The sequence below is a fragment of the Macrobrachium nipponense genome, chromosome 17, assembly GCF_015104395.2.
Source record: "Macrobrachium nipponense isolate FS-2020 chromosome 17, ASM1510439v2, whole genome shotgun sequence".
Classification (NCBI taxonomy): domain Eukaryota; kingdom Metazoa; phylum Arthropoda; class Malacostraca; order Decapoda; family Palaemonidae; genus Macrobrachium; species Macrobrachium nipponense.
The window spans coordinates 25,731,065-25,754,959 of NC_087210.1; positions in this window are offsets into that span (position 1 = coordinate 25,731,065).

Consider the following 23,895-nt stretch of genomic DNA (forward strand, 5'->3'; position numbering starts at 1 on the left):
CCTAGAACCTGAATTGGGTTTAACAATATCCAGGATTTTCATAATGATAAAAATTGCAAGCACACCTGAGAACAGTAAGAAACTTTTATAATTATGAAGATATTCTTGTAGAGAGAGAGAGAGAGAGAGAGAGAGAGAGAGAGAGAAGAGAGAGAGAGAGAGAGATTGACTACAGGATTCAAGCCACAACTCTCTCTCGCCTTGATTTTGGTGTTTATGGCCAATTTCCGAAGAAGATGGAGGACTCAGCTTGCAAGCGAGTGAAGCTTCTCGGCATTAGAGTTTAATGTGTTATTTCCATATTTCTGTGGTAAGGATCTCTCTCTCGTAATCGGCTTAGGATGTCTCCAGACCTCGGCCGCTGCATCCGGAGTTGCGTACGCGCTTCATTTTCCTTAAGGAGCTTACCTCGTGGAAGACCATTTTTAAGGTGCCTGTCAACCCTCACTCCAAGGATCTCTTGGAAGGCAACGCATCTAGACGAATGCTGTTATTTACGTATTTACCTATTTACGTATTCTCATTTTGCTTCTATCTACGTCCCTAAATTCGACCGGAGAGGATAACATTTTTCTGTGCTTGTTAGAGAGGAGCGATGTATTTTGACATGAAGGTTTTGAATTTTTTATCATATTATTTTGGCAACTTTACATAAAGTATAATCGCTTTCGCTAGTATTTTTTTTTTTTATTTGCGGAGTTCGGATGGAAGATGCACATTTGTAGAAATGATTCCGGGAGAAGGCAGAAGTGTTTTGCTTATGCCAACAGAAAATTTTCTTTTCCAGTTCGTGTTTCTCTTCACCTACTTTGTGACTATTCTTGGGAAAGAATGAGCTACCAGAATCATAACTTAAATGTATGTTTAGATTTGTAAATGTATGATTACTCTTTTTATCCCACAAAAAAAACTTGGTTATTAAAAGAAGACTTATTACACATTTATTATCCTGTAAATTTTTTGGTTCTTTGGTAACCAGTGCTGTTTCCGAAATCACCTTAATTTAACATCTCTGTTTGCTATTTTTTTCATGTTCCACATTTCTTACTCTTTCTGTAATTCATATGCAACATACTTTGAAGTTGCTGTCGACTACTTCAAATTTTTCCGTTCACATTTAACATCCATATTTTGCTTCCATTTTGGCTTGGACAGATTTAAGTATTCTTTTACACACACACACACAGTGACCCTAATTGCTTCACATATTATTTGACTGTCCGCTTCCCTCATCTTACATTATTTACTTACCTTCATTCTTTCACCGTCCATATTAACGATTAGCGTTCTATCTTTTCGGTCTCTTGTTTCTGTTTACCCTGATAACCTTAATGTTGCTGTAGATATTTACTCTCATTTTTCTTCATTTGCAAATACTATCAAACTCTTTTACTTGCTTCTGTAGTTTCAGACCGCCATTCCCATTAAGTATTACATTATAAGCAAATATCTTTTATTCCATACTCCATTCATGACCCATTTTCTTCTCCCACAACTTGACTCCTTCATCTACTGTTATTTTCTGACTTGCAGCATCTATCCAGCATGATATTTACAGCCTTAGATATATAAAACACTCACGTCTTTTCCCCATTTGTATGCCAGACCAGTCACTCGTCTGTATATATATGGAAACGTTTGCTTTTCATCCAGCACAAAAAAAAAAAACTTTAGATAGACTTCAGCACCTTATCTTTTATACTTTACATTCTCATTTATCGACACATCACCTCTTTCTTTATTTTGTTTTGAGCTTTTTAAAATGTGTATATACAACACATGTTTTTCCTATTAGCTTGCAAACACCTGACATCTGTTTCATAAATTTTCTACCATCACACTGTCTTATCAGTCCATCTGCTTTCGCTCTTACTTTTCCAGTCAAAATTATATCACTTCTTTTTAAACTAAGTAATGGAGGCTCTTAGATTCTTACAACCTTAAACAAATGAACGATTATTCTTTTAAGAGATTCCCTCGGAACCGGAGGCTGTTATGATTCTTATAACCTTATAAAAATGAACAATTATTCTTTTCACAGATTGCCTCAGAGCCATTCCGTAATCCAGATATAATTTTCATACCTTGAAATCGCATCCTGATTCATATGATTATTCTTCTCAAACACTTTATACTTCTCTCACGTCATCACATATCACCAAAACTATTGATATCACATTCTGTTTCAAAGAACATTCTGATGCATTACAGTTTGAAAGGAATTATTTTTAAGCAAGTCAAAATCACTGATGGCTGCATCAAATTGGCGTTCAGTTAACCCTATACTATGTCTGAAATTAAAATGAGAGAGAGAGAGAGAGAGAGAGAGAGAGAGAGAGAGAGAGAGAGAGAGAGAATCTAAGGTGATATTCAAATATATTTCTCAACAATAAAAAAATTACAAGATTATTATTAATAAAATAAAGTATAAAGATAAATGGATAAATGGAAATTTAGAAATATTAATATTTTTAACCACTTAAAAATAGCAAACACATTATATATTTAAAAAAAAAAACAAAAAAAAAAAAACAGGAAAATTACCTAAACGAAAAGGAGCATTACCCTAGTTTTGTTACTATTCGGGAACGGCAGTGTATGGTGAGAAGGCGTGAATGTACTGACCCCTTTGAAGGTCGCCATATTTGAACTCAGGTCATTGCCAGTAACACCACGACACCCTCTTCTTATCTAACTACAGTAACTATAGTAAATGGGAAATAGTAAAGGCAGCAAAAGGAAGCTTCCGCATAATTCTTAGGGAATGACTACGGATTTTTTATGAAAGGAGACGTAAAACTGAACCATAATCTGCAAATTATGCAAGCGGGTTCCTTTTGAAAACTATTAAAATAATTGAATGCCATAAGTGAATAAAACTAAAACCAAAGTATTCACAATGTATTGATGCTACGAACCATTTAGAATCTATTGTCTACAATCTTGACACCCTCGAAATAAACAGGTAGTCAGGGGAAAGTAAAGCAGAAATCTAAACATGTCACTTTCAGTGTAGGACGTGGAAATTGGCAAACAAAGCTAACGAAGGCCCAGCATTTGAGTGACCTTGCATTGAAAAGGCAGGATGGTAGACTTGAAAATGAGTTACCTAGATTAACAGTGCATGTTATTTACAAACCCTTTTCACATGAGAGTAAAACTTGATCTCCAGTTGATCCGCAGAGCGCATGCAAATTAAGACTTCATTCTGAAACACTGACAATCCTGATCTGATCCCTCGTTCACTTGTCGAACGGTAAATACAAGAGAAATATAAAGTTTACTCAGCCAAAAGCATCATCCTCCCTCACGAAGTTTCATTGGTCGAGCTGAATAAATATCGCCAATGTGAAAATAGACTTCATTTACATGCCATCAAAATAAATAAATAAATAAAAAATGAATCACCTGCGGTTAAGCGAATCAATTTTTCACCAATTTCTCTTAAAACTTTTATGCAGCAAATGTCCAGCAATAAATGGATAGAGGACTCGGATATTCAACGGGTTCGGTTGTTACAGAGCTTCCAATCTGATTGTTTGGTGAGAGAGAGAGAGAGAGAGAGAGAGAGAGAGAGAGAGAGAGAGGGGTGTTAGTAACTATAGCCCAGGAGGCGCCTCAGTGGCGTGGTCGGCTTGGTGTTGGCCTGCCACCTCGGTGGCCGCGAGTTCGATTCTCGGGCATTCAGGCGTCAGAGATGTGTATTTCTGGTGAAAGAAGTTCACTCTCGACGTGGTTCGGAAATCACGTAAAGCCGTTGGTCCCGTTGCTGAATAGCCACTGGTTCCATGCAACGTTAAAACACCATACAAACAAACAAACAAACTATAGCCCAGGGTTTAAATTGTAAATTTGGATTATCTTTAGAGCTTTATCTACATAAAGTATAGTAAGTCTCCCTGCTTCCATTTCCCCCGGAACGCTTCATCATTCAGGAGTTGGGTTTGCGTCTTCTGTCAAAGTCAACGACTAGTGTTGTTCCTTCATCTTCCTCTTGGCGTTCTTTTCCGCGTCTTCTCCGTCAGGCTCGAACTGGACGAGTGATTAGGTTCCTCTTCTCCGATTTCCAATTACTTGAGAACAGAAAATACTTTGCGACCTCTCGTTCATTTCCTTTTTCTGTGTGTTCATGTTGACAACGGCATTTTCTCGGACCCGCGAGAGATTTTTATTGTGTTTCTGATTAGAAAACACCATGACTGGGGCTGAGGTTCTCTCGCTTTTATTCTTTTGTCTCATGGTCCGTTGTATATAGACGCTTTATAATAGCAATGACGTGTTTTGGTTAAGAATTTACTGTATATATGCGTAAACATGTTGAATTTACTGTATATATGCGCAAATATGTTAGGAATTGACTGTATAAATGCGCGAATGTGTTAGGAATTTACCGTATATATGCGCAACCATGTTAAATATTGGCTGCATGTAGTGCAAACAATAATAATTTACTGTATATATGCACAAACATGTTAAGATTTAACTGTATATATGCGCATATATGTTAGGAATTTACCGTTTATATGCGCAAATATGTGAAGAATTGACTTTTTATATGTGCAAACATGTTTAGATTCGACTGTATACATGCGGAAATATGTTAAGAATTTACCGTAAATATGCGCAACATGTTAAGTATTGACTGTATATATGTGCAAACATATAAAGAATTTACTGTATATATGCGCAAACATGTTGAATTTACTGTATATATGCGCAAATATGTTAAGTATTTACTGTATATATGCGAAAACATGTTAAAGAATTGACTGTATATATGCACAAATATGTTAAGAATTTACTGTATATATGCGCAAACATGTTATATTGACTGCATACTTGCACAAACTAGTAAGAATTTACTGTGTATATGCGCAGACATGTTAAGAATTTACTGTATATATTCGCAAGTATGTTGAGAATTGACTGCGTATATGCGCAACTATGTTAAGAATTTACTGTATATACGAGGAAATATTTAATTGTTGAAAGAAATGTGGCAGTACAAAATAAGCATGGACACAGATGAATAAAAATCACCTGCCTACATTTTTACATATTATGTGTAAGGGGTTACATTGTTTTTAAAATATGTAAAATATTTAATCGCTTATTCCTATTTATGTCAACGTTTGCCAATTTCTCTGTTATTCATTAAATCACTGGTCTCGAAATATTCTTAGTTTTGTGCCGTTATCACTACTCTCTTGGCTGCAGTATACAGATGTGGCACAGAATAGCAAAGACATTCTGTAATTTTAAGCAGTTTGATGTACTTTTCTATCCACTCACCACAAGAGAGTGGATTCGTTCTCTTTTCTTGTTCTTGAATTATTTAAATTGCCTCTTTCACAAAGGTCGATTTATGCTCAATGGGAAACTTAAGAAGAGCAGTCATAAAAATCGTTTTATCTATGGACCGAGCTTGATTTGGCAGCTTTATGTTCAGAAACGAAACCCTTCCAAGATTTCTACATATGTACGTTTTTATTCCAATCAAATGAGTAAAGTAGAGAAATTAATATTATTCAACCATGTTATAAGAGCTTAACGTATATGTGGCCTGAATACATTGGTGATGAAATATGCATAATTACTAATACGTGCAAGAAAATGAAATTCCTTGCTTTTATATTAGACAGTACATTAAAAACGGCAAAGAAGGCTTTTTCCGAAAACAAAGATATTGGCAACACCAAAAATCTTTTATTACTAACATTTAGTATTGATTTCAAGGACATTCCCCGTATACTACTTAAGAACATTTGAGTTAATGCATCATTTAAGAATAATAAGGAAATGATACGAAACCTTATAAAGAAATCTATTACTAAAAGATGTGTATGTTCAAGAAGCATGTAGGCCCAGAGAACTTTTAAATTTGTCTGCGTGGAAAATAATTGGAAAAGAGAAAAGAAAAGCATATAAAAAATGTACGAGACATGCACAGGTAGACAATGCAAATTTAGTTCATGTGAAAACAGTCATAATAAACTGGAAAGAGGCAAAAGTTATATTTTAACCCAATAATATACTGGAAAGAAAATATCGAGTCCATTCTCGTACAAAAAAAGAGAGGGGGGGAAATATGCATATCAATCGCAGCATAAATCGATCCATTACTGTCAAGAGAAATATGTAAAATATATAGATTTTAAGGAATACAGATAACATGGAATGAGAGCGAATGATTTTAGTGTTCCTCCGGGGGTGACTGTTCGGTTTCTAACCTTCTAGATGTTCGTTTGCATAGCACCTTTAGTATATCTATTGTAAGTTTTTACCATTATATATCCTTCCTCTAGAATATGACTTGAGATATGTAGACAAAACCGGTCAGGATTTATACCCAGTGAGTCTCCTTGAGTCCTTAACCAGCATTTATATGAGAAATGAAAGTCATTGGCAATGTTATGAAAATTACAGCAAGCAACCCCAACCACTTGCTTTTAAAACCAGGCAATTAAACTTCCAAGGATGGAGACTTTACCAGATATAAATGGTAAGCCTACCCCCCCTGAAATCTTCCAGAGGTAAAATTCTGTAGATATTTGAATATAACGAAAAACAAAAATGTCAAATAAGGCAATGAGATCAATAATTTTGGATCATTGGGTAATTCCATTACAGTTTTCACAGATGGCTCAAAGTCAGATGCTGGCGTCGGCTTTGGAGTGGTCTTTCCTGATGTAGAAAGTGGAATATTTTCCTTTGTTGCATCTATTTTTACAGCAGAACTGCATGCACTTCCCTTTTCGAGTCCTTAACTGGAATTTAACTCTGATTGGAAATACTTTTACCATAAATTGTGATTCAAGAAGTGCCCTTCACTTTATAGAATTGATTGGAAATACTTTTACTATATATTGTGACAAGGGAAGTTCACTTCTGTTTATAGAATTTATTGGAAATACTTTTACTATATATTGTGACTCAAGAAGTGCCCTTCACTTTATAGAATTGATTGGAAATACTATTACCGTATATTATGAACTCAAGAAGTGCCCTTCATTTTATAGGATCGTTTAACTCATCATATCCATTGATTTTAGAGTGAAAAGGAGATGTAGAGGAGTAAATCTTTGCAGGGAGCCTTCTCATGTTGGAATGGTTGGGAACGAGCAAGCTGGTCGACTTGCTAAGTCTATTCGGAAAAAATTATATGAAGGTTATAAAAAATGATGAGTAAACAAACATCAAAGTGAACATTGAATTTATTATTGAACATAAAGGACATTTAAAGCATAATTAAAGCATAATATTATGCAGAATAAAGATTAATATTAAAGACACTTGATGCTGCCCCGATATCTAGGTAACTCCGGCACTAGTTACCTAACCTCCACACTCCGAATCGCTTATAACCAGTGAAAAGTTTATAAGATGCATCTAGCAATACCATTACCACGATGCCACTGCGCATAGCCTATAAAAGATATGATAAGTCTATCAGAAAATTGTATGGGAAATTGCCTATGCAAGTGACTTAAAGTTCAGAAAAAGTTTCTATAAAAAGATCTCAAAAGATATGATAAATGGCAAAGCAAAATATTAACAAGAGTAAATTCTTACTGGTTACAAGTTCTATTTTTTACGGGATTAATGACTCAGCGCTAAAATTATTCATTCCATAACTTTAAATCTCGTAAAGTGTGCCAACATTTACCGAGACCTACCTCAAAGTTATCAAGCGCCTGCTTGCTCGATATAAATCCACGAAGTTGAATGCCTCGGAAGTAATCCAGCAGTATGTAGTGGATGCCAAAGACTATGGTAGGGAAATGGAATCCTAGTCCTGGCCTCTCTTCCATGCTGCTACACAATCCATTAAAAGGTTCCCCCGAAAACACACACCCCTGGAGAATCATGCCCTCGTCTCTCCATTGCACTTTGGTGAAACTGGTGGTACTTAGCACTTCATTATTTCATAGCCATAAACGTCCTTCAAGTATAAAGAGTTCATTAGTAATGATCACACTTCAGTTGGCAAGTTTCTAACGAAGGTCGAGTTTATCCAATTTCCCTTCAGTCAGGAGAACTGCTTCCTTGGAGGGTTAGGCAGATACTGCTTGGTAAGAATTCTTACCCTTACTCGTTAACTTCGTTAACTAACTCAGGAAGAGCTAAATACTTTAAAATGGTCTCAAATGCCAGCACACAAAGTATATACAGTATTAAATAATTATTAAACTTATTTAAAGTTACGTTTGAGATCTTTTTATTTTCCAAGAGAGTTGGAAACCAAGGACTATGAAAAGATGCTTAAAAACCAAGGATTATGAAAAAAGGCAAAGTACTTTTTTTGTACTAAAAATAAACAAGATAAAGAAAACGAGAATACAAGGATTCTGAAGTTGGAAAGAAAAGATAAAAACAATATATTTAACACACTCCCCCCGAAACATTCAATCCTGTTATGAAATAAAAGCAGGATTGAAATTTTAAACATACAAAAGTATTTATATTACCAGAAATTTTTTTTTCTTTTTCTTAAATATTTGCCAAGACTATTTACATTACCATCACCAATAATAAATAAAAAAGCCTACACAGACAAACTTTTCTGTAAAATTTGTCTGGTCTTCAGAGTACTAATCTTTGCCGCTTTGCGCTTTCTGCGCTTTCCTTGAATGCGATTGCTGGCCAGATTAGAATCATTTGAGTCATAATTAGGACTGTCTTTATCTTCATTTGAAGAAACATCAGTCTGAAAAGAAATATTAGATTAGATGAATGTCTCTTCGTAAGTTCCCCAGTTCTGCCTTTCAGTAGGGTAACTCCAGTAACTTCCCCAAGCTCATTGAGAACTACATCACGGACTATTCCCATTGGGTATTGGTTTGGCTTACTATATGGTTCTTTAATTAGAACCACATCATTCTTTTGAAGAAGTGTATGCTTTACAGGTTTGAATCTGTCTTTCGCATTTACAGCTTGATTTGTCAAGTTAGCCAAAAATTCTTCATGATAAATGTTAATCAAATAACTTCTGACTTTACGCAGTTTTGTGTAGTTTTCTTTAACTTTATCACAAGGAGAAACTAAATAGTCCTCATCCAATTCTAGATCTGGAGGTCTTTGCAGCTCAGGAATTAAGTTAACTGAAACAAGGTCATAACCCCTAATTAGACACTCTGGTGTTATGGGATCAGGAAGAGTTTTGTTTATATCTGTATCTCTTAATGCCTCTTTGAAAGCTATTGGCCTTCTATTCAATAAATGGACAGTCTGGCATATTAAAAACTCAAAATCCCTTATGTCTAAAACATTATTTCTTATGGCTCCAAATAAGCATCTCTTAGTAAGTTTCACACAACTTTCAACCATTGAACCAAGAGCAGAGTTCCCTTTGAAAAACTGTTCAAACTGAAGGTTCTTTATGTCATTCTCTTCTAGATAGAGTTTAACTTCTGGGTCTTTTAAATAATCTAGAATTACGTTGCCTCCTGCTACTAACTGAGATCCCTGATCGGAAATGCACAAATTTGGTAGTCCAAACTCAAACGTATGAAGCTGGAAGGCTCTAAGATACTCCTTAACACTCAAGTCCATGCACACCTTCAGATTTATAGCTCTACTCCATGTACATGTAAAACATATTATCCATGCTTTTACTTTCTTCCCACTGGAACGTACAAAGAAGGGTCCCATGTAATCTACAAAAATATAGCGGAAAGGAATCTCTGGGGGATTAATCCTGAAATCTCTATAACAGTTTTGATTAAGATTAACTGTCCTCTCATTGAACCTACGGCATATGACACATGTGCGGATTATCCTTTTAACTACTGAAAAAAATCTAGGTATCCAAAATATCTTACGTACTTCAGCCAGTAGCCTATAGCATCCAGCATGTAAAAAACGTTCATGATAATCTAATACAATATATTTAGTTAGTAAACTATCCTTAGAAATTAGCAATGGAAATCGCATCCTTCTGTCATCTTTTAGTTTCTGCATTTTGCTACGTACCCTTAACAGGCCTTCCTGATCCACATAAACATTGAGCTGTCCGACTAACTTGGGGATATCTTTGAGCAACCGGTTTTGGTTCTGGATTCAAAATATTCAAAAATTTCAGGGAAGTGCTTCTGCTGATCTCTTCTTATTACCATCTTTGTAGCCTCTGCAAAGAAGTTATGATTAATATCAAAACAGCTAATATGTCCAAACTTAACAGGATCCTTTAGTTTTAGTTTCATTTTCAAGTTATTAACAAAGATAAGTACTCTACGGAAAACAGAAACAACTTTATGGTAGCTAGAACATCTTGATAAAGCATCAGTATGCTCATCAATCCTTGTAGTTATAGTACCATGATAAGACTGGACAACACCAACAGGAGAATCTTGCTTTACTGGAAGGGCAGGTATTACAAAATCCAAGATAGATTCCCTGTTTAGCTGACCTTCTGTCTCATTAAGCAGAAATTTGGGACCTTAAAAATAGTTAGTTTTCTGAACCTGCTTGAAAGATAAGCTGCGAGTGATGCAATCGGCTGGATTTTCACAACCTGACACAAAAGAAAAATGAATTGGGTGTTTATTACACAGTTCATTTATTGTGTGTAACCTATTTTGAACAAATACTGAACACTTCTGCATTTTATCAAGCTTGGCAGAAAACCCATGTACCCAGGAAAGGGCAACGAAGCTATCCGAGTAGATTATCAACTCGCTTATTTTGATTGGCATCATACATGAAATTCCTGATAACTCTTCATACAGACAAGTAATTTCTTCTACGGCCAAAGTTATTCCTTGCAGTTCCAGAGATGGCATGCTTTTAGATTCCATTTGCTTGTTTACTATCCTATTTTTTGCAAAGACAAAACTAACCTTTCCTGTGGAAATATTTTGTATGTAAATGACTACACCAAACATCTGCTTACTACTGTCTGAAAATGCCAATAGCCGGTAAGTATCTTCTCTACTCCCAAAGACTCTTGGTATCTCTGTAACAGAAGCAGCATTTGCTTGTTTGGCAATATTCCGCCATTGCCTCCTAACATCAGCATCTAATTCCTTGTCCCAGCCCAGATCTTTGTCGCACTGTAACTGATGCAAAAATAGCCTTGAACGATTAAGAATAGGGCCATTAAAGTTAAAGAGATCATACTGGGAGGCAATAGACTGCAATACTTCCCGTTTTGTCCGAGCTTGTATGTTAAGACTAATAGGTTTAGTAGATAAACTGTCTTGCTTCCTATCCCATGACAACCCAAGTAGTTTTACCTTTTCATTGGTTTCTGTACTAAGCTCACTATCTATGTGGTCTTGCAATGCAGAATCATTACTGATGTACTGCTGCAGGTAAAACTTGTAAGGCTCAAAAATGCTTTCTAGTTGTTGATATGCCCAGAGAAGATCTTCAGAACTATCATAAGCAACTGCACAGTTATCCATGTAACATAGTTGATATATCATCCTCTTTAATTGTAAAAGTTTACTATCATCACCGTCTACTTCTAAAATTAAAATCTTATATAGAGCAAGTAACAGTAATGCAGGGCTGCATCTTAAGCCAAAACTTAATCTTATATTTCTGTATCCCACAACTGTAAAGTCTTCCTTCTCTACATTTCTGAACCATAGACATAATAGCCTATTGCTATCTGTGTCATTTAAGGCAAGATTATTGAACGCTTTACATATATCAAAACATAATAACTTCTGTCCAAATCTCAAATGTAATATAGCAGAGGAAAGTTTCTGGTTTAGATTTGGTCCTGAATATATAGCCTGATTGTGACTAATGGAAGGTTTACTAGAATCTTGCTGACAAAGATTAGACAAATACACTATCCTGCACTTTGTGGTTTCGCGATCCATCTTAAAGATACCCATATGAGGCAAAAAGCTATGGTTAGGGTGCTCTCTGAGAAATTCGGGAAGATTATTAATGCGCTCTATGATCCCCATACTTTCTTGTTCTTTAAAAACTTTATCCATTATCAATAGCTTATCCCTGTTATTTTGCAATTTTTTAAAGTTAGACTTTAAAATTGAAACTGCTAATCCCTGATTGGAACCTAATAGATGAGACACCTGAGAATTCCAAAGTAAAGGAACAACATTCTACCTTCTTTATCTCTCTTCATATTTTCAAGGGAAAACTTAACCAACTTCTTATTTATTTCAGAACTCCCAGAATCAGAATCATCAGGTTCAGACTTTACAAATCTATGACAACTTTCTTCTAAAATTAGGTTAGCTGCCTTGATAAGCTGAGATTCAATTATATCCCCTTTATCATCGAATACATTAATGTTAATGGGATCCACAGTATCTTCAAAAGCACAATCCGAAACAAGGCAAGTATTACCCGTCCCGAAAATGCTACTAACTAAGTTATGATCTGAAAGTTGAACCAATCCTTGAAAGCAACTTCCAACATAAGGTAAAAATGATAAATCTTTCAATATTTGTTCCACATTACCATGTAACAATACTCCAGCAGGAGTTTCAGAATATAGAGATTCTAAGTTTGATCCAAACAAGTGTTCCTGCTGAGGAAGACAGTATGCTGAGCGAGTGCCAAGAATTAACTGAATATTCTGAATATCACAAGAATCATTTGACAAGCTTTCATCTGCCAACAAATAACCTCTTTCTTTGAAACCACATACTACTTTACCTAATTTAGGAAGTTTTAACTTTACATTAATAGAAGGTATACACAGTGCTTCAATTTTCCTAAGCCTATCCCCTATCTGTAAACTTACTTCAATTAGCTTAGTAGTATAGTTCTGAGTAGTGTTAATGCCATTTACTGTTAGAGAAATATTTTCCCTGATGTGGGTAAATTATAACTGTCTGCAATATCGGTCAAAATGAAGTTACACTGACAGCCACTGTCTTTTAAACATCTTAACTTTAAACCATTATCCAAGGTAGAAGTAAAAGTGGGAAGAACAGTCTGCATGTCAGAATCACTCTGGAAAGCTTCCACAATGTTAACCATTGAGCCAGATATCTCCTTATTTTCCTTAGGCTTTGATTTTGCTTTATCTTTACCCTTATCTGTAGAAGATTGGCTATCTGGGTTATTTCCATCTTTATTTGAGACTTGCTTGTCATCAACAGACCGAATACACAGAAAGCTGAAATGCCACTCTGAGCAATACTTACATTTATTATTGAACCTATACCTACAAATTTTACTGTGATGATTTAGGTTAGAACATTTTAGGCATCCTTTCAATTTTCTTATTTTATCTATCTTGGCTTCTGCAGAGTCAAATTTGGCACACTTGTGGATAGGGTGATCAGCTGGTTTACCATCTACTTTAGTACAAATACTACAAGGCTTAAAGGTCTTATTTCTTTCATACTTTACATCTACAGCTAAGCTGGTAGCTCCATGGTCACTAGCATTTGATGCTTTGGGGGAAGATTTAGAGACTTCTTTAGTTTTCTTAGACTGGCTACAATAACGCTCACTAGCTTCAAAAAACTTATCTACAATTTCATTTAACGTTGGCTTGGAGCTGTTAGTAATTTGAATCAAATGATTTTTAAAGGAATCATTCAAACCTTCCCATATAAAAAACTGAAGTATACAGTCCACAGTCATTTTCAATTTGCGTATTCTTTCCATAATTAACCTAACCTTAGAGATAAATTCATAAGGATCAGTGTTGGAAGAAAGTTTCAAATGGGATAACTGCCTTAAAACATTAAATTTCTGTGTGTCATCCGAAGCTAGAGCTTTCAGTAGTAATTGCTTTGCATGTGAATATCCCTGCTTATCTGCTTCTAAAGACTCTACTAAAACTAAGGCCCTGCCTGAGATCTGCTGCTTTAATAACAAGAGTTTATCATATTCAGGGTATTCAAATTTACTTAAAGTGTCTTCAAATTCTTCAAAAAATCTAGCAAGGTCCTCGTCATCAGAACTAGTGTATTTAGGCAGGGGAGCTATGGGAGACTTAAGCAAACTTCTTGCGGAACTAAGAGAGCGATTCAAATGGGAAACCGATGAAGAGGGCTCACTAGGGTTCCTAATATCCACTAAGCAAGATAAAAGTTTGTCATTATAGACCTGACAGGAGTCTAATTCCTCCTCAGACCTACGTTCTTCCTCTTCGTCGTCCCATTCCTCATACTTAAGCTCTAATATCTGCTTATTCAAGTCTTTCAATTCTGGAAGCCATTGTTCAAATTGGCAAGCCGTAATTTCTCCCTTGCTGCACTAGCTAATGTAGGAAAACTATCCTTACGGTTAAAATGTTCAGTCACACACTTCCTTATATACTTCCTTTGATTCACTAATCTCTTAAGTTCAGACATTGTGAATATATACAACTACCTGACCTATCACAAATATAATAAATATTCAAAGGCTAAAGTATGCGTAACACACCGAAGCTCAAAATTAAAATTTCCTTAACCACTTCACTAAGAAATACCGACGGCATCAATACTAGGCCAAAGACAATAAATAAAGATTACCAGGGAAGCAAAGTTTCGAATGCAAAAAATATCCAATGAAGGCAATTCCCGAGCAAAGAACTTATTTCAGAAATGTTAAAAAGATTAAATTCACTCAACCTTTACGCTAAAGTATTAAAATGCAAAAAATAACGTTAACGTTCCACCCAAAGTGCAAATGGAGAGACATCGGGCAAGCATCAAAGCAAAGTCATAGATCCTGTCACGGTCGCCATATTCGGAAAAAATTATATGAAGGTTATAAAAAATGATGAGTAAACAAACATCAAAGTGAACATTGAATTTATTATTGAACATAAAGGACATTTAAAGCATAATATTATGCAGAATAAAGATTAATATTAACGACACTTGATGCTGCCCCGATATCTAGGTAACTCTGGCACTAGTTACCTAACCTCCACACTCCGAATCGCTTATAACCAGTGAAAAGTTTATAAGATGCATCTAGCAATACCATTACCACGATGCCACTGCGCATAGCCTATAAAAGATATGATAAGTCTATCAGAAAATTGTATGGGAAATTGCCTATGCAAGTGACTTAAAGTTCAGAAAAAGTTTCTATAAAAAGATCTCAAAAGATATGATAAATGGCAAAGCAAAATATTAACAAGAGTAAATTCTTACTGGTTACAAGTTCTATTTTTTACGGGATTAATGACTCAGCGCTAAAATTATTCATTCAATAACTTTAAATCTCGTAAAGTGTGCCAACATTTACCGAGACCTACCTCAAAGTTATCAAGCGCCTGCTTGCTCGATATAAATCCACGAAGTTGAATGCCTCGGAAGTAATCCAGCAGTATGTAGTGGATGCCAAAGACTATGGTAGGGAAATGGAATCCTAGTCCTGGCCTCTCTTCCATGCTGCTACACAATCCATTAAAAGGTTCCCCCGAAAACACACACCCCTGGAGAATCATGCCCTCGTCTCTCCATTGCACTTTGGTGAAACTGGTGGTACTTAGCACTTCATTATTTCATAGCCATAAACGTCCTTCAAGTATAAAGAGTTCATTAGTAATGATCACACTTCAGTTGGCAAGTTTCTAACGAAGGTCGAGTTTATCCAATTTCCCTTCAGTCAGGAGAACTGCTCCCTTGGAGGGTTAGGCAGATACTGCTTGGTAAGAATTCTTACCCTTACTCGTTAACTTCGTTAACTAACTCAGGAAGAGCTAAATACTTTAAAATGGTCTCAAATGCCAGCACACAAAGTATATACAGTATTAAATAATTATTAAACTTATTTAAAGTTACGTTTGAGATCTTTTTATTTTCCAAGAGAGTTGGAAACAAGGACTATGAAAAGATGCTTAAAAACCAAGGATTATGAAAAAAGGCAAAGTACTTTTTTTTTTACTAAAAATAAACAAGATAAAGAAAACGAGAATACAAGGATTCTGAAGTTGGAAAGAAAAGATAAAAACAATATATTTAACACAAAGTCAGCAGTTACCTCTCCAAAAACCCAAGAGATGACTACTACCCCCAAGGATGTCCATCCTCAACATTAAAAAGCTTTGACACTCCCTTTGGGAAAATCTTGCATCTTACGTCATCAGTATATGTGGCGTTATTCCTATATGCCAAGGGGACAAGAAATGAAATTGTGCACACTAAGGATTGGAAGTAAAGATTCGCTCACGGTGAAACCCTCCTTCTTGCGATGACTGTATTGTGCCCTTGACTGTGAGATATATACTGTTCGAATGTCACAGTCTTGGAGTATCTAAGACAGGTTCCGTTCTTGCGGACGTAACAGAGATGGACATTTTATCCTTGCCGCGATTCTTAGGGTGGATTGTAATATAGAGCAGTTCTTCTTTCCCACCGCTATCCCCATATTAAGGGGTCGGTTGCGTGATGCGCCTTTCCTTACAACATCAGGCATATTTTATAGTTTAGCAAAGGGGTTTTTAAGACAGCATACCCTTGCTGTTATCAGCCACTGTTATTGGCCTAGCCTTTGAATAAAAAGTCCACCTGCAAGGCAGTAGTTTCCAGAGTTATTGGCGGTGGGCCTAGCCTTTTACTTAAAAGGAAGACTTCAAGGCAGCAGTTTCCACAGTCATTGGCGGTGGGCCTAGCCTTTACTTAAAAGTAAGACTTCAAGGCAGCAGTTTCCACAGTCATTGGCAGTGTGCTAGCCTTTTACTTAAAAGGAAGACTTCAAGGCAGCAGTTTCCATAGTTATTGGCGGTGTGCTAGCCTTTTACTTAAAAGTAAGACTTCAAGGCAGCAGTTTCCACAGTCATTGGCAGTGTGCTAGCCTTTTACTTAAAAGTAAGACTGCAAGGCAGCAGTTTCCACAGTCATTGGCAGTGTGCTAGCCTTTTATTAAAAGTAAGGACTTTAGGCAGTTAAAAGTAAGACTTCAAGGCAGCAGTTTCCATAGTCATTGGCAGTGTGCTAGCCTTTTACTTAAAAGGAAGACTTCAAGGCAGCAGTTTCCACAGTCATTGGCAGTGTGCTAGCCTTTTACTTAAAAGGAAGACTTCAAGGCAGCAGTTTCCACAGTCATTGGTAGTGTGCTAGCCTTTTACTTAAAAGGAAGACTTCAAGGCAGCAGTTTCCATAGTTATTGGCGGTGTGCTAGCCTTTTACTTAAAAGTAAGACTGCAAGGCAGCAATTTCCACAGTTATTGGCGGTGTGCTAGCCTTTTCTTAAAAGGAAGACTTCAAGGCAGCAGTTTCCATAGTCACTGGCGGTGGGCCTAGCCTTTTACTTGAAAGTAAAACTTGGAAGGCAGCAGTTTCCACAATTATTGGTGGTGTGCCTAGCCTTTTACTAAGAGTAAGACTGCAAGGCAGCAATTTCCACAGTTATTGGCGGTGGGCCTAGCTTTTTACTATAAGAGTAAGCCTGATAGGCGTCACGCAGGACCTACGGTGGTAGTATTCTTACACCCCTACCACAGGGTGCTGTAATATAAAGCAGTTATGTACCTTTATTAAGGAGGCGGGTCCCCTCAACAAAATTTAGATAGTATGGATATGCAATGTGTAAATAAATTTATGTATGTTTAGTGTATATGAACATATGGATATATATATGTATATAGAATTTTTAGATATTTCTCATATGAAACTTTTAAATTTATTTGATTATTTATTAGTTTCCTGATTAAATTTATTACAGCATCTTTAACCCAGATGTTGTGACACCAGTTTTAGTAACCGTAAATCAATCAATCAATCTTTCTATCGATGTACCTATATATATATATATATATATAATATATATAATATATATAATATATATATATATATATATATACATATATATATATATATATATATATATATATATATATATATATATATACACATAAAATTGCATACATATGTCGAGAGCACAAACAGGAAGAGTAACTATTAATAGGCATAAAATTCTATATATCGAAGTATAGTTTTAAAAACAAGTTCCTGTTCAAAACAACCTTTTGTTAAGCCTCAATACCTGGATACTGATAATTAACAAAGGCATCTCATAGTATTTTATTTCGTGTGCTTTCATGTCGATTTTTGTTGTTTGTATTATTGTTGCAATGTTATATTATTTTTTTTCTTTTTCTTGTAGCTTTGAATTCAGACGACTCGGAGCATCAAAAAGGGAGATATAAAATTTTAAGTACAGTAAGTCCGTGATGTAGAAGTTGTAAAGTTCCTCATAGCTCACAACTCGAACAAGACTGTGTGTGTGTGTGTGTGAGAATTTTTTATCACATCACCGTGATTTATATACAGTCATTAAGCTACAAATGTCGTTTAATATCCAATTCACGCCACCTTGGGAATATCTCCGAAGGGGAAATATAAGTGATAAATGGATCGGTACGGAAGTGTCTCGAACACCCGATAAAGTCGTTGGAAGGTACTGTGTCGATGTTCGAGACATTTCGGCACAGATCCACTCACCACTTGTAATTCCCCTTCGTGGATAGTCCCGAAGTAACGTGAATTCGATATTAAACGATAATTGTAGCTTAACAATTGTGTAATATATATATATATATATATTATATATATTATATATATATATATATATATATATATATATAATATATATATATATATATATATATATATATATATATATATATATATATATATATATATATATATATATATATATATATAATATATATACATATATATATATATATATATAATATATATATATATATATATATATATATATATATATATAGGTATATATATATATATATATATATATATATCCTATAATATGCATTTAAAATGCGTGTTTTTTGTTTTTGCAAGCGTGATATATGGTATAAAAGCTAATTTGCTCGGAGCAATAAAAATTGTTTCTGTGAAGGAAGTGTTGGGGTTTGTAGGCGAAAGTAATGATTGCAGATTGTGAAAACAAACAATGTATTGGAACTTGTGAAAAAGTACTTGTCAGAGGATAAAATTAGGATGTAATTTTGAATACGAGTAATGATATGAAGTAAATAAAATGAAACCTCTCAGGCCTGCAGTTCGTTGTGGAAGAAAACTTGCCGTTTCTCAGAAAGGTTACTAGAGAATGCTAAATAAGATACAAAACTAGTGGCTCTTCTCATATTAGACTGTTATATAAATCTGACCAGGCCAACAGCAAATATATTTTTGAGAATCTGAGAGATTCAAGGTTATCCATTATTAAAGGAATTAATTGCAAGACTAATGAGAGTTGTTTGGAGAAAAATGATAAAAGTTAGTGACTAGTTTGACCCTTCTTTACCCTATTTTTAAGTGAATAATACCCTCAACTGAAGGAAAATTTTTCAAGTACCTCTTGCTAAAAAGAATGATTTTCCTGAGTTTTAAAGAATTCGTAATTTTCAGATTGTCTTTAGATCTCACAGAGCTCTAATGGCAGTGAGATTTATAACTTAATTTTTTTTCTTGAAGAATTTAAATGAGGAAGTTGCGATATTAAATGGGATTTTTAAGTAGGAAACGCTAAGATATTTCTTATGAAGGTCATAAATAACCTACTATGAGATTCAGGGCCTCTGTAACACGGTTTTTTCGCAATAACTTTTTATCTATGCATTTCATAAATATAACGCTTATTCAGAATACACATTATATCTACACATAAATTTTGACTGTATTCTGCATTACGTAGGTTGTATAAATTTGGTACCTATAATGTAAAAGTAACTTTTTTTGAAGACGGGCCAACTTACTCAGAGAAAAGGTTTCGAACGCACTTGTTACGTAACTTATGACAGCATTTCTTCCCTGTTTCTCGATGGATGATTGGCTATAAGTAACGAAGGCTAGACCTCTGGCAACAATGACAAAAATTTAAATAGAAGCAAAGCAGTACACCTTTATGAACTCTGAAACCTCCCAACTGATAATTGTCATAATGAACAAACCAACAAAATATGTTAATAAATACAAAAACACTTCGATTATTAGTCTAACTCCCAAAATAAGTTTCCTAAGAAATTACAGTCTCCTTTATAGGTCACAATCAGTTGGTAATTTTCAAAAACATAGTAGACAAGCTTGATTTGATAACTGCTATATCCAATGTCAAGCAATTTTTATTTATTGGCTATCTACCTATTTACTGGAAAAAAAATAACCGGTACCGTATTTTGGTCTTAAACCTTCACCAATAATTATCGTCAGAATGATGACTTCACGAGGCTCCACCCACTTTGGCCTCGTTATAATTCAGGATAACACTGAAGGCTATCATGGGCATTGTTGGATTAGAAAATTTAACTTCTGGCTATAAAAACTCATTTCTCGAGTAGTTGTAAGAAGTGCTAAATGATCCTCAAGGATCCCAGCAGTTGGCCTAAACGTTTAATTCATGTATATGGGTTTCAGAGCCGATGGAACAAGGTGAATGAGTTTCTGTCTGGTGGATGGGCGGGGCAACATTTCGTAAAACGGTGTTTACCTTGCTTACGTAATGAATGTTTTTCGACTCTTGGCTCGTAATCATTGGCCATGGTGTCGGCTAGATAATTTGTACTCTATAAAAATTAAAACTATCAGGTTTAGGTTATTGATAATGCTGACAAAATTTGTGCGTGGTTGTAAAATATACATATGTCAACTTTCAGCTACATCCGATGCTTTGATAAGGAGTAAAGTCCAAAAAACGGTGTTACAGAGGCCCTGAATCTCATAGTAGTTGATCTAACTAATTGCGCTTGTTAGATAATCGAAGCGATGAGTAATACAAGGCCGGTTGGTATTTTGACCCAATGCTTAATTTCTCTTATCACAATTTGGTATTTGAAAGAATCAGGGCTACCATTGACCCAATTTTTTATATATGATCCAACCAGGTTCAGCAAGGTCTCTCAATAGATTCTTGTATGTGCTATTTTGAAGGATATGGTAATTTATCCCTTTATTCATTTTATTTGTACATATTTATTTCTAGGTGTTATTTCCCTGATTTACAGAAGTGTAATAACCAAGAATTAGTATTATTTGTAAATTTAGGCAATGCTAAGCCTTTACAGGTTCTTTGATCTTGAGAAAGCCTGATACGTGTAAAAGCTTTAAGGCCTGGTGATAAAATAGCTATGTTAAAATACAGTTACATTCGTTGTTTCTTTTACATATTTGACAGAAACATAAAAGTAAGAGTGGCAAACTCTCTCTAGGCATGTTATTCAGGGGGAGGAAATTCTACACGGACGTATCGTAGGTATCGTTGATAAACGTTCATCTTCTGTAAAGATCTGTCTTTTTGTTGATGACTTGGCAATCTGCTGCGCTGGTTATGATGCCACTCAGCCTATAAACAATTGCAAAAGTCAGTGGGGTGATGAGCATGGCTTTAAACTGTTATAATTTCAAATTCAAAGACTGTTGCCCAACACAATTTTACTAGATGTAGATCCGGAGATAGTATCCAATTCAACTTTGTGGCTCTGTTGGGTAATACTTTACCTTATCAGCGGGAATTTAAATCATTTAGCATGATATTCGACTCTAAACTCACTTGGTTTAGTCGCCTCAGTACCTAAATGGAAAGTTAAGTAACCTTTAAATATTTTTAAAATTTAATCCGATCTTAACTGAGTAGCAGAAAATACGCCATTGTTGAGTCTGTATGATTGACTATGTGCTTAAATGTATTGTTCTGCATGTAAAACTAAAGCACAATAACTTGATGCGTATAATAGAGACCTCAGAATGTGCTGTCTTGCAATTAGAACTTCAGATATTAAGAGCATTTACTTGAATACTAATAAATTACAAATTGGTTAGCGAAGGACGGAATGTGGCCTGCGGCTATTGTTTAGATTTAACCCAGCTCCCAATAAACCGATCTTCGATGTCTTCAAAGAAACTGGTGATTTTGAGAAATATATTATACCAAGGTCGGTAATGTCATTTCTGATTAAATAAGCAAGATAATGACATATATATATATATATATATATATATATATTATATATATATATATATATATATCCTAAAAGGCAAAAATTCCACGAAGTTAGCCATCCAGTATTCCGCCGTGGATCATAATTGAAATTTCCCTATGTTTAAAATCCTTCTCAGAGAAGAATTTTCCCATAGAAGAGGTTATTGGAAAATTCTTTGAACACGGTGTTATTCAATAGGTTCACATGAAGCTACTTGACAGTGATTTGGAGTATGTTGGTGGTTGTGGTGTAATCCATGAGGAGAACCCTATGTGTATGGCAGAGTTACCCGATTGTGCCTCAGTATTTACAACATTGATGCCAGTATTGGTTAAGGCTTTGGAACTGGTTTTGAACAGTAAGATAAAATTCCTTGTCATGTACTGTGACTCCTAGAATGTAGCAGACTCAATAGACCAAACAGCTTACGATGGACTCTAGTACGTATGGTCGGAACAAAACTTCATTCTGCAGAACAGGAAGCGAAAGAAACCACTCTTAGAAAAAAAATGTCCCTCACTATAGCTGGTTCACTTAAGGTAGATTCTTGGATGAGCCCTATGCCTACGAGACGTTTGTTTGGCGGCCTCTGATTAGCTAGGAGCTGCCTACCTCCGGGTACCAGTCAATGAGCGGCCGCCAAACAAACGTCTCGTAAGCATAGGGCTCCTCCAAGAATCTAGCTTAAGTGAATCTACTGTAGTAGTATATACACTAATCGGTTTAAGTTCTTCGTTGGACGAGTCGGTTACGTGCTCGACTACCGATCTCAGGGTCCGGGTTCGGTTCCCCGCTCTGCCAACGCAGAACCAGAGGAATTTATTTCTGGTGATAGAAATTCACATCTCGATGTGGTTCGGATTCCACAATAAACTGTAGGTCCCGTTGCTATGTAATCAATTGATTCCTAGCCACGTAAAAGTATCTAATCCTTCGGGCCAACCTAATCATCTCAGTGCTCTGGTTAAACTAAGATATACTTAACTTATTTTTTTCATAACCTTCAAGAAAGGGAAAAGGGAGGTAGGTATACCGCTCCTTGCCATTGATAAGAGTATAAAGCTTTAGGGATAATTTTAACCCCAGGCCCAAAGGTTGAATAACATCAGATAAGTTGAAATGAAGTCTTTTTATTACATTGAAGGTCGGGGATACTCACCTCACACACAAGTTTATTTCAATAATAGCATTTCGCCACTTTCTCTTGTCTGCTCCGAAACTCTCTGGCCGAGATTTTGGGTAAAAGGATTTTACATAATCCCATTATGGCTGCTTAAAATTACATTTATTATTAACAGATTTATTATATTTTATATCCGTGTGTGAGTGCGGTTTACCTAATTTATTCAATACATTTATGGATGTGTGTGAAAGACATATATAGTTCTCATACTTTAGAATGTGTTTGCATTTGTTTGTCTGTGTGAATCTTTAACAGTTGTGGTTGTTCAATATAAATTCGTTCATGTGATTCTTGCTCTGGTGCTAAATGACCTCCCAGGCCTAGCAGCGGGTTGACCTTCTGTCTCAAATTTCATGCGTTATATCACTCAAATCCAGTGTCGGCCCTTTATTAGCATTCTTTGAATGCTAACTGTTAATCTTTAAATCATCTTATTGGAATAATAGATGATTCCTTCATATTAATAATTTTAGGCTTGAGATATAATTGCCATATGCTGTAAAAGGATCACATCAAAAGCTACTTCCACCTCCATATTTACGTTGGCATATTATGATTTTCTTCAGAATTACCTGAAGATTGAAATGGGGCGTTCTGTTCACAAAAAGTTTTTTTTTTTTTTTTTTTTTTTTTGTAAAGGTTAAATTAGACTTTTCGTTATAAAAAAAAGTACTACAAGATTCACGTAAACTCAGTTGTAAAGTTATTTTATTTTTTCATCATGTACACGCATTATTTTGCATTCTTCTTTAAGTCTATTGAGTGTAAGGTCTCAAGTTATTCTCGATGGTCATCCGTACTTCTCTGTCCCTTTTTCCACTAACATTCGAGA